Genomic DNA, 12,706 nt, shown 5'->3' on the forward strand with positions numbered 1-12,706 from the left:
ATGCAACTCACTTTGTAGACTAGTTAACTCCTGATCCTCCTGCCTTTACACTCAACTTATTTGGTAAGTCTTTTTGACACAATTTTTATTATACTTCTTTTTTTACGTGTGTGTGTGTGTGTGTGTGTGTGTGTGTGTGTGTGTGTGTGTGTGTGTGTTTATGGGAACATGTATGTGCCTGAATATGAAGGTCAGTGGACAACTTGCTGAAGTTAGTTCCTGCCTTCTACCTATGGTTCCTAGGGTTTTAACTCAGGTCTTCAGGATAGGTCGCAGGGGCCTTGGTTGACAGAACCATCTCTCTGTCCATTAAATCGTTTTTGAATCAGAAACTTCCGTAGCATCCTTATCCCAGTGCTTTCCTTATTAGGAACTGCTTTCTTCTCAGTGGTTTTCTTGTTTTCAGTTTTGTCTTCCTGAAATTCACTTTTTCACAATTGCCAATTGAAGCACCAATTGAAAATTCCTCACTTGTCAACTGGATGAAACCTGCACTCCTTACCATGTCATTAAAATTCTCTGTGATTTGGCCTTTGTCTGGCTCTCTAATCTTAACTCCTATAATTTTTACTTTCCATTTCTACTCCAGCCTTATAGCACTACATCTTGATGTTTCCTTGAATATATGTGTCAATTCCGGGGTGTTGCATTGCTGCTGTGGTCCTTTTGCCTGGAATACTGTCATTTTCCCCTTCCTTTTTATATCCTTTAAGAATCAGGGCCTTATTACTTACTCCAGACAGCCTCCTCAGATATGGATTATTGGATCCATCCTGGAATAATCCATAATTACTTTGTTATATTTCAAGCTCCAGAGAAGTCACTCAATGAGAATTTGTGGAGGCGGCAGAAAGATGGCTCAGTGGGTAAAGGGTGCTTGCTGCCAAATTCTGACAACCCAAGTTGTCAGAACCCCAGGATCTGCACTGACCTCCACTGTAGCACACATGCACACACACATGGAATTTTAAAATAATTTGTTGGACTGGTTATTGTAGTATGAGAAGGAGTACCAAGATGAGTACCCAAGATCAGTGGGTATGTGATTGGAGCCTGACTTTGCTTCTGTTTCTTTGTACCTCAGTTTCCTCCCATGTGAAATTGGGAAAAGGATACATTTATAAAGTTGTGACATTTAAGTTTGGTAATGCAACTAAAGTGTTTGAAACATCTGGTACCTTGTGAATAATATATCAAACTATTGTTGACTTCAGAGTATTTTAATTTATGTGTGTGTTTCAGTGATTAGGTTTTGAATTATCCAGTGAAGGAACACACCAAGGAAATCTGGATTTTACAGTGAAAGATATCATTTCTCACTTTTCAGAATGTCCTGAAAAGTTGAGTCTAAGTCCCTTTTTTCTAGCAACTGCAACATTTGGCATCTTGCCACACATGTGAAATTGACATTGATGATAATTAGCATTTCTTAATTATACTACATAATTGGTTGCTTATTTAAAATTCAGTATGCTTTGCTTAGTAGTTCTGCTAGAACTCTAGGAATACCATTTACTTTTCAGCTTCATTTATTCTGTTTGGTATTTAACCAACTTTTCCAGATATGGATTAAGGTGTGAGGGAACTAAAGAAATGGGTAAAATGAGGGTCAAACATTGTACTTCTGAGCCAGACATGTCCACTGTGCCTCCACTATTTGTTTTTAAATAAGTTATCAGAATATTGAGCAATTTCAGTCAGATGTAATTTCAGTAATCACTTTCCAGAAGTAATATAAGACATTAGAAACAATCAGTACCCTGTCTTCTTCCATTATTGCAGATTATTAACCATTATTGCAGATTATTAAGACTTGTTTACTTATAGTCATTTTATTATTTCAGAATCCTTTTCTTTTACCTTAGCTTAGCATTTCTTATTTTGTTCTGAATACAAAAAACATCTGTATAATCTTGGTAAATTGATAGAAGTCCTTTTTGTTTTATTTTTATCTCTGAACTTGCTGCTAAATTTATAGGTTTTTCTGTCTCACTGTTTTGATTATATGAAAGTAAGTTTGTCTTCTTTTGAACAACATAGAAATAGCACAAAATTGCTGGTATTCATTCCTCTTCAGTATTCATTTGAAAAGGGTTGTTATAGAAACTAGATTTTAAAAAAGTCTTAAGTTTCTAAATGAAAATTCTATTATCAAATTAATATGGAAATCCTAATGTATGAATTGTGTTAGGAGCTAATGCCATATAATGATTGTGGTGTCAGGAACTGCTTTTTTAAAAAAATTGTTTATTTATTACATATACAGTGTTCTGCCTACATGCCAGAAGAGGGTACCAGATTGAATTATAGATGGTTGTGAGCCACCATGTGGTTTCTGGGAATTGAACTCAGGAACTCTGGAAGAGCAGTCAGTGCTCTTAACCTCTGAGCCATCTCTCCTGCCCCTAGGAACTGCTTTTTAAAAAGACCATTGTCTTAGCATTAAATATTTTACTTGAAAACTCTTAAGTATCATATTTTAAGAGAATGGATGTAGGTGAATAGGGAAAACTTAAATAATATTTTGGTCTATTAAGTAAAACTAGCTCTTATCAACAGAAAAGTTGACCTTCACCCCCTTTTTAGTCAAGACTATGGTTAAGTGAAAATACTTTTTAATATAATTTGAGTTGATATGGTGGCACATACCTATAAGATCCCAGCATAGTAGAAGCTGAGGCAGGAAGATGACAAGTTCTAGGCCAGCCTGACTTATATAGTGAGACACTGTCTGAAGATTTAAAACTCCCTCCCACCCTCCCTCCCTCCTTCCCTTCCTCTCTCTCGTTCAAATAAGCTATACGATATTCCCTATTGTTCCATCTTCAATTTTTCCTGGATGTTAGAACTTTGTAACAGTATTTTATTTAAATATGTATTTTTAAAAATGTAGTGTGGGGATTGAACCTGGGTACCTGGACTTGCTAGGCAATTTTTGTTATCATTGAGCTTTGTAACAGTATTTATTTATATTGCTGTGTTGGCAATAATTTCAGTGAAGCTAGATCCATGGGCTCTTGTTTGAACCTGTTCTCATTGATGAACACTTTATATTCTTTTAGGCTAAGGGATGATTGAAGTGTCTAGTTTCATAGATATTTTAAAAAATAAGATTCTTTTCTGTTTCTGATTAACTGCTATTTTAATATTTCTTGTCTTTTTTTTTTAAAGAGACATGGTCTTACTATGTAGTTCTGACTGTCCTGAAGACTCCCTATATAGTCCAGACTTCTTTAAATTTGGAATAATCTTCCTGCCTCTCCCTCCTCATGAATGCTAGGATTATGAGAGTTTGTAGGCAGTAGAAACCAAATTCAAACTAACTCACTCAAAATAGGAATTAATGACAAGAATACTTGGGATTTCATGGCATCTAGTGATAGACCAGCCAAACCACCAAAAGAGCATGTGACCCAGAGCTGGACCCTCCCCAGTAGTCAGGTCCTCTGTCTTGCACTCTGAACCAGCATGATTCCCACGCTCCCCACTTGTTCACTGACTCTTGTTGTTTTGAGACAAGGTCTTCCTAACGTGGCTAGCTTGAGACCAGATTGGCCTCTGGTTGATACTAATTCACCTGCCTCTGCCTCCCAGTGTTGAGATTAAAGGCCCATGTCTCTTTGTTAGACTGTCTCTGTCTTCTAAATTCATATATTGTCTCATAATTCTGGGATCTCTAAGAGGAAATCTAGTATGATACTAGTATGGTCTAGTCAGCTATGGCAAACCAAGGTTTCACTGAACACGACTCTCAGTCGTAGTTTGTGGAAAAGGTAGGACATACAGCTTCCCAAAGACAGGTTTGTCCAACAAATAGACATCCTTAAAGCTGGTGGTTACAAAAGGATACTAGATGATGAAGAATAAAATTAACTTTAAATGAAATTAAAAGAAAACTCTCAGTGTCTTTACATAATAACAAAAAACTTAAAATTCTTTTACTCCCTATTCATAGGTGCTTATTATGAAAGCCATGAACATTTCTCCCAGTGGAGGTAAGAGGTACCTTTTTAGCTTCTGTGTATAGAATTTATAATTTATCTCATTCTATGAATACCTGTATATTAATATATACCATCTTTAATATACTAACTTCTAACAAGCATCTCAGAGTTGTAGTCTTACTATGTAGCTCAGACTGGCCTTAGACTTACTATGTAAGCCAGGCTAGCCTCCAGATTAGACTCTCCCTTAGTGGTGTCCCACTATGTCTGGCCTTAATAACATTATCTTGACCTTTCTTTAACTCTAGTGCTAAGGAGTGAACCAAGGATGTTCTAGGCAAGTTACTCTACCACTGAACTATATCCCCAGTATGATATTCTTTATTTAGCAAGTGTTTACTTACTGCCTGAGTAATGCAAAGGGCATGCTAAAACAAATATTTACAGAGTAGAGCAGTATTATCTTTTACTTTTAGAGAAGTCACACTCCTGTAGAAAAGAGTGGATGTTCAAAGATTTTAAATTATTAGTATAATAATCATGTAAAGCGTATATAGTATACTCTTGAAGCCAAACACTAGAAAATGGCAGTCTGTCCTAGAGAAAGCACAGAGCAGGACTCATTTTCCTGGAGCTGACCATTTGATGTGAGTGTTCTGGTGGGAGGAGCTGAATTTGAATTTTCAGAGGTACATGGAGTTATATAAAGGGGAACTCAGTACAGTGAAACTCAAAAGTGAAGTTTTACACCATTTAACTTAATGAAATTAAACCCTGTTTTCAAGCCTTCCCTTCACATGTCAGTAATTATAGCCCTTTTGAAAAGACAGTTGTAGATTATAGAACACTCAACTATCTGTTCTCTAGCTTTATGCCACCTTTGAGAATATGATGTCACCGATAGCTTTCTTTAGATTTTTTTGTCAGAATTTTCTAGTAGTTGGTTGATTTGGTTATTAGTTTTCTCTTATAATTATGTTTCCTGTTCACACATAGACCTTTTATAGAGTGGGAAATAGACTGAAAATGAAAGAACTTATAAAATTTATAGAGAGCATAGTTCATATCAAAGTAAATGTTGAGGAAGGTGGGGACAAGTAATGGTGAAAGTGATATATACCTAATGTAATGATACATACCTATTGAAAATGATATATACTGAGAGATTCCTCTAAAATGAACTTCAATACTGGAAAATTCTAATTTTAGAGAAAAGATCATACACAGGTTTTTTGTTTGTTTGTTTGTTTGTTTGGTTTTGTTTTTTTGAGACAGGGTTTCTTTGTGTAACAATCCTGGCTGCCCTGGAACTCTTTGTATACCAGGCTGGCCTCAAACTCCCAAAGATCTGCCTGTGTCTGCCTCCTGAGTACTGGAATTAAAGGCATGAGTTATCACTCCGAGCTGCAAACACAGTTTTTTGTTTTGTTTTCTTTTAAATCTTTCTAACTTAGCATCTTGAATGCTGGGTATACAGGTTTGCACTACCATACTGGTCTAAATGATGTTATATCATTTTTCACCGTGGAGTTGGACCTACCATTAAGCAAAAATCTGTGTAGAAAAATGTTTTGTGCTTCACTATTCTGGGTACTTGATGGACACTTTTACTTCCTTTATGCATTCATTCATGATTCCTACTCTACCCTATTGCAAATAACCAAACAAAACAGCCCCCCCCCAAAAGCCCAGATTTACTATTTTGAGAAGTGACTGAGGAGAGAAGGGAAGTAAGAGGCCAGCTCTGTGGTAGTAATGAGGAGTGTGTGTGTGTGTGTGTGTGTGTTTCAGCATGAGGTTCATGGAGCAGACTCAAAAATGCCATCATTGTCATCCAAGTTGGAAATTGTGGCTTTTTATTCCTCACCACAAAATCAAAAATTATTTACATTTTCTTAGTTTAATCCTTAAAATGTGCTTCATTGCCTTTTCCACATGACTTGAATTATATTTAGATGTGCTTTGCTTGTTTGTTTGCTTTTTGAGATAGGGTCTCCTTCTTGTGGGTGACAGACTGCCAGCTCATATGCATATATGACCCAAAGAACCCTAAGAATAGTTTCTAACATGTTCTTTCCAGTGCTGGCTCTAGATTTAAATTCCATGTGAACACATTGAATTGACTGGCCAGTGTGCCTGCTCCCAAAGTATGACAAACAAGTATCTGGCCTTGTGATTGGTCAAGGTCCTAGGATTGGTTCTAGAGCCCACTTTCTTTCCAGACACACTCAGCGAGAAGTAAAACTGGCACCTGTCCATTTCAGTAGTCATCTGGTCAGTCAGTGTGTGCCAGAGCCATGACACTGAATCTCTAAGCCTTTCACCATCAAGCATTCAAGTGGTCATTAATGTTGCTTAAACCTAAATCAGTGCAAAGCTATAAAGTAAGCAAAGGATAAGCAAAGTCAGCCCCACATTTCCAGGTATCTAATTATTTAAGGTCCCTTACTTGCCTCCTTCTGTAGTGTCTGAGCAGAAGCTTTGGTTTCCCTGGCAATCCAACACTGGGTAAAGTGGGATTTGAACTCTGCTCAGATGATTCTAGAATGCACAAATGCTATATTAGAAAAATAAGTTAAGTTTTTATCCATTTCTAAGCTGCCTTACCTGTCAAATATAAGGTTTTACTATAACAACTTTGGAAGACTGATATTATCAAAGTTGAACATGCATATACCCTGTGCTAGTGATCTCATTCTTGTTTTTTTAAGTATACAGTTATGTGCCAAAGGACATGTACAGTAATTTCTGTCCAACTTTGTAATCACACTGGAAACAAACTAGATGCCCACTAACAAAAGAGTAGATAAAGTTCTTTAGAATTGTTTAAAAGTTGTCATTAAGATGAAAAATATGCAGAAATGAAGATAAACAACCTACTGCTACATAGAACAACTGTGTCTGGTTCTCAAAAACAATGTGAGGTAAAAAAACAAGCCAGCCCCATACACCACCCCAGCATAGACTGTATCAGTCCTTCCATGTTCCATTTTTGTAATGTTCAGAAAGAGAGAAATCTAGCATCAGAATTCAAAATGGTGGTTCTCTGGAAAAATTGGAGGGCTTTTCTGTTTCTGGCTGTATTGTATTCTTGACACTAAAGATATTTATAATAGATAATGAGGATTCTTTCAGTTATAATTTCTTTATGTTTGTTACACTTTAATTAAAAAGAATGAAAATGGGGCTGGAGAGATGGCTCAGGACTTAAGAACACTTGTTGCTCTTGCAAAGGACTGTTGTTTGGTCCCCAGCATTGACATGGAGGCTTACCGGCATCCCTCACACCCATTTGAGGAAATTGGATGTCCTCTTCTGACACTTCTGAAGCACCCAGCTTACACATGTTGCGTGTATGTACATACATACATACATATATATGTACATACATACGTACATCAAGATACTCTTACACATATAAAAAATCAAAATAATAAGGACAAAACAGGCCTGTGCAAGAACTAAATTGGAGAGCAAGGCTAAGTGAACCCCTTAGGTTTTATGTTTGGTTTAATGTATATTTTAAAATACACATTTCTGTGTTTTTTTTTAGAAAGAAATAGTTAGCATTAATTAGATCTTCTAGAGCTGTTCATGACTCCTAAAAGGCTAAGAGCCCACATCATATATCTTTAAAAACATTCATATACATAAAAGTTGTTATTTTATATATCTTATTGTGGATAGCACATTTTTATCATGATGTAGAACCTAGCCTCTAAGATCAGAGGCTCTGCTTTGGATCCTGCCCTTTCACACTTCTCAGGAGAGGGTAAAGTGGGGATGAAGGCCAGACAGAAGATGCCTATAAAAGCAAGCCTTAGAGGCTGGAGAGATGGCTCTGTGTCATGAGCCAGTTTCTTTCTTTCTTTTTTTTTTTTAATCAATAATGATTTTTTTTTATTCTTTTTTTAAAATTTAGATAAGAAACAAGGTTGCTTCACAAGTCAGTTCCAGGTCCCTCTCCTTTTCCCTCCCCTCCTCCCGTGCCCTCCCCCCATCTCCCCCCCCCGTTATCCCCTCATTCCCCCAGGGAGGGTGAGGCCCTCCATGGGGGTGTCCATAGTCTGTCATTTCATATAGGGCAGGGCCTAGACCCTTCCCCAAGAGTTCAGGGTGAGAGTGCACCTCACATTGTTCTATGGGAGTCCAAAGTCCATGTGTATACTTGGTATGGGTACTGATCTGCTGCCCAAGGCTCAATAGATTACCTAGGCCTCCTCACTGACACCCAGATTCAGGGGGTCTTGATCAGTCCCATGCTGGATTCCCAGGCTGATGCCTGGGATTCAAGAGTTAACCTTTGTCTGGTCAGCTGTTTCTGGGGGTTAAACCAGCCCAGTCTTAATCCCTTTGATCATCAGTCCTCCCTCTCTGATACTGGCTTTCTTGAGTTCAGCTCAGTACTTAACCAGCCACTAAATGTAGTTTCTGTTTCCCAGACTCTCTGGCCATAGGATTGTAGGCTGGCACTCCCCAGATCTATGTCTAAAATCCATATATGAGAGAGTACATGCCATGTTTCTCTTTTTGTGACTGGGTTACCTCACTCAGGATGGTTTCTTCTAGTGTCATCCATTTGCCTGCGAATCTCATGATTCCATTATTTTTTTCTGCTGAATAGTACTCCATTGTGTAGATGTACCACATTTTCTCTATCCACTCTTCGGGGGAGGGACATCTAGGTTGCTTCCAAGTTCTGGCTATGAGCCAGTTTCTACTTCATTTCCTCCCCCCCCTTCCCATTAAAGCTCCTCCTAGGATGATTGCGTTTCCTTACTTCCCAGTGTTTTCATCTCATCCCAGTTGGACTTCCCTCACAATAACACTTACTGAAATGACTGTGCTCAAGTTCACTGTGTTTGGATGCTTGCTAAATCTAGTATCTCTTAGAATGGAGTAGGCGAGAGTGCTCAAATGTAGGGATTGGTCCAATCATGGTTCTCCATTCATATTATGTTTCTGTCAAGGACCTGTTGGGGGCTCTGATTTAATTTTAAGTTTCTTTGTTCCCTGCATCTTCCTTAGTTTCCCCCTCTCCTCTTAAGTATCTATCCTAATATGGTCATGATATCATTCTAAAATATCTTTGGAAGCCATAGTGTGATTTGGATGTGCATGTGCTTTTAATTCATATCTATGCTATTATTTTGCTTTGGATTCCCTTCTGGTTTTTAACTGTTCTTATTCAACACTAAATTTCCATTACATTTTTATTTCAGTTTCTCTTGCTACATGATATTTATGATTTGCCACATTTAAAAATTATCCCTTTGGCCCGGCGTTGGTGGTGCACGCCTTTAATCCCAGCACTCGGGAGGCAGAGGCAGGCGGATCTCTGTGAGTTCGAGGCCAGCCTGGTCTACAGAGTGAGTTCCAGGACAGCCTCCAAAGCCACAGAGAAACCTTGTCTCGAAAAACCAAAAAAAAAAATTATCCCTTTAATTACAGCTATCATAATTTGTTTATCCATTCAACAAATATTGAATGCTGTTCATCAGGCACTGCTGTCAGTGGTGTACAGAAGAAAATTCTCAAATCTCAATGAAGTTTGACTGTCTTGTGCAAAGAAAGAGCATAAAAATACAGCAAATAAATCCCAGCACTCGGGAGGCAGAGGCAGGCGGATCTCTGTGAGTTCGAGGTCGGGCTGGACCGATAGCCTCCAGAACAATACAGAGAAACCCTGTCTCGTAAAAACCAAAAAAAAAAAAATACAGCAAATAAAATATACAATATGCTAGATAATAGCTGTGGGTAGCAGTATACACCATTAATCCCAGCACTTAGGAGATAAAGGCAGGCAGATATCTGTGAGTTCAGGTCCAACTTGGTCTACATAGCAAGTTCCAGGCCAAGACCCTGCTTCAAAAACTACACACACACACACACACACACACACACACACACACACACACACACACACACACCCTCTGCTGGAGGGTAAAAATGCTAAAGTGAGAAAGTAAGTTAAGGAAGGCGAGACTGTATCATAAATATTCCAAGTTTAATATTTGTACTTTGTTTTTATTATTTTTTGAATTTCATTTCATATTCCAACAAAAAGTTCTTCCTTCCCCTTCCCCCCCCCATTTCTCCCCAGCCCACTTCTCATCCATTCCTCCCAACAGATAAGGGTTCCCATAGGGAGTCTAGAGACTATATAAGAGAACAAGTGTTCATGCTGACAGGAAAGTGGGTTAGGACTTCAGGTGGAGGATTTCAAAACATAGATACAAAGGTAGAGCCATGAAGTGGACATTTTGAATCTTAGTGCAGAGTCATGACTGGTAATATAAATTTGAGACTAAATACTTTATTAGAGTAGCTGGTATTTGTCTCATGTTAGTCTTGTTATTAGTTTAATAGATATACTTCGTTGTTTTGTTTTGTTTTGTTTTTGGGAGGGTTCAAGACAGGGTTTCTCTGTGGCTTTGGAGCCTGTCCTGGAACTCTGCTCTGTAGACCAGACTGGCCTTGAACTCTCGGAGATCCACCTGTCTCTGCCTCCCAACTGCTGGGATTACAGGCATACTCCACTACTGCCCAGCAGATGTACTTTGTTTAAGGCTGGGCTGGTCATGAGAATGTTTAGGAAGAATTACCTTTGGACTGACAAGGTGGCTCAGCAGGTAAAGGTGCCTGCTACCAAGTTTGCTGACCTGAGTCCATCTCCAGGCCCTGCACAGCGGAAGGAAAGAACTGACTCCTACTAGCTGTTCTCAGATCTCCACATGAGTGAGGTGGCATGAGCATGCTCCCGCATATATATTTCTAAGTAAAGAAATAAAAAATGAAGGGTTTTGTTTGTCTGTGTCCTCACTAAGCTGATCTGAATAGGCTATAGTGTTAAGAGAGCTGGGAAAAGGAACTTCAGGCCCTGCTCTGCTACTGATGGTTTGTGCTACTGTGCACATGTCAAATTAGCCTTCCTGGAATTTAATTTTCTCTGGACAAATGATGAGATCAAACCAAAAGATCTTAAAGATCCTTCCCTTTAAATTCTGAATATAAAGGAGTTTCTGTGAATCTTATAAAAGAAATAGGCTGTAAATAGGCTATAAATTTTTAGATCAATGGTTTGTTTAAAGTTTTAGTGACAATTTTTTCTTTATAAATTAGAAAAAAGTACCTACTACTTTAAAATTTCTTTTCTTTATCCCTTTTCTCTGTTTTCTTGAGACCAAGTCTCACTATATAGCCCTGGCTGGCTTGAAACTCACCTTGAAGATCAGGCTGGCCTAGAACTCACAGAAATGTGCCTACTTCTGCCTCCTGAGTGCTGGAATCAAAGGTGTGTTCCATCACAACCAGGCTTCCTAATTTAAAACACACACGCACACGCACACACACACACACGCACGCACGCACGCACACGCGTGCCCCATCAATGTCTGTAATCATTGGCTGAGCAATAGCACAGGAAAGCTTTTCTTTTTTTGTCTGACTATAACTTAGTATGTATTGTTTTTCCTCATTGCCTCTTTTTCCTGCTTTCTCTAATAACTATTATTTTACTGTCAGGCTCTATGAAATCATCTCAAGAATGTTTTATTTAACAGATGAACAAAAATAAAATAAGAAATAAAATTAAAACAATGTTTATTTTAACAGAATAAAATTAGTCTAAAGAGTATGGACCTTAATATGGACCTTATCACTACCACTTGGAAGGCTGAGGCAGGAGAATTGCCCCAAGTTCAAGGTCAGCTTGGACTACAGAGTGAGAGACTGTCTGAAACAAACAAATAAACAAACAGACTGGGTGGTGGTGGCATGTGCCTTAAATTCTAAGCAGGCAGATGCAGGCAGATCTCTATGTTCAGGCCAGCCTGGTCTACAGAGTGAGTTCCAGGACAGCCAAGACTACATGATGAAAACACATCTGTCTCAAAAAACCAAACTAAACCAAACCAAAAAAACAACCATCATAAAATCAACACCACCATCACCATCCAGCAAATCATTTTCAAGTAATTTCAGAATATGAGAGGTCATTCTAATTCACAGTGCTATTAACACTTGTCAAGTGTGCTCCTTTTCCTATAACATCACCAGCACTGGGTTTGATTGTTTTTATTCATATTTGTTCAATTTAATGCCCCAAAGTCTAATTTTTTTTGCAAGATTCATGGTTCTTCCAAGGATTTTAGTATTTGTATGTTTTCTTTTCTTTTTTTTTTAACATTGTGTGGGTGTTTTGCCTGTATGTGTATCTGTGTACTTCATACATGCCTAGTGCCCACAGAGGCCAGAAGGCATTGCATCCCTGGAACTAGAGTTGCAGACATTTTAAATGGATGGTATAGAAGTGAACTCAAACTTGGGTCCTCTGAAATAGCAGCCAGTGCTCTTAACCATGGAGCCATATATCTAGCCCCCCCCAACATTATTTATTTGTGCATATGTATCTGTGCATATACCACAGTGCATCTTTGGAGGTCAGAGGAAGCTTGTGGGAGTTTTCTCCTTTAACCATATGGGTCCGAGAGATGGAATTCAGGATTTTATTTTAGCTCTTTTTTTTTTTTTTTTTTTTTTTTTGTAATTGACTTTCCAAGACAGAGTTTCTCCTGGCTCTCCTGGAACTTGCACTGTAGACCAAGCTGGTCTCGAACTCATAGAGCTCTACATGCCACTGCCTCCCGAGTGCTGGGATTAAAGGCATGTGCCACCACTACCCGGCCATTTTTGTTCATTTTGGTGTGTGAGAAAGAGATTCTTGAACCTCAAGCTGGTCTCAGACTCCCTGTTTGGCCAAT

At 38.4% G+C, this 12,706-nt stretch overlaps 1 protein-coding gene across 6 annotated transcripts in view; it reads left to right on the plus strand.

The window, feature by feature from the left end:
- The window catches only part of Dennd4a (DENN domain containing 4A), a 107,158-nt gene that overhangs the window by 6,661 nt on the left and 87,791 nt on the right, over positions 1 to 12,706 (plus strand). For 4 of the 6 annotated variants that reach the window (XM_040739716.1, XM_040739717.1, XM_040739714.1 and 1 more), the window contains exon 2: positions 3,956 to 3,995. The exons of the other annotated variants lie outside the window; for them this stretch is intronic. The gene's annotated coding sequence lies outside the window, so the exon portion shown is untranslated. The remainder of the gene's footprint in view (positions 1 to 3,955; positions 3,996 to 12,706) is intronic. 6 annotated transcript variants of the gene reach the window in all.

Source organism: Mesocricetus auratus, unplaced genomic scaffold (genome assembly GCF_017639785.1).
Source record: "Mesocricetus auratus isolate SY011 unplaced genomic scaffold, BCM_Maur_2.0 Super-Scaffold_100691, whole genome shotgun sequence".
Classification (NCBI taxonomy): domain Eukaryota; kingdom Metazoa; phylum Chordata; class Mammalia; order Rodentia; family Cricetidae; genus Mesocricetus; species Mesocricetus auratus.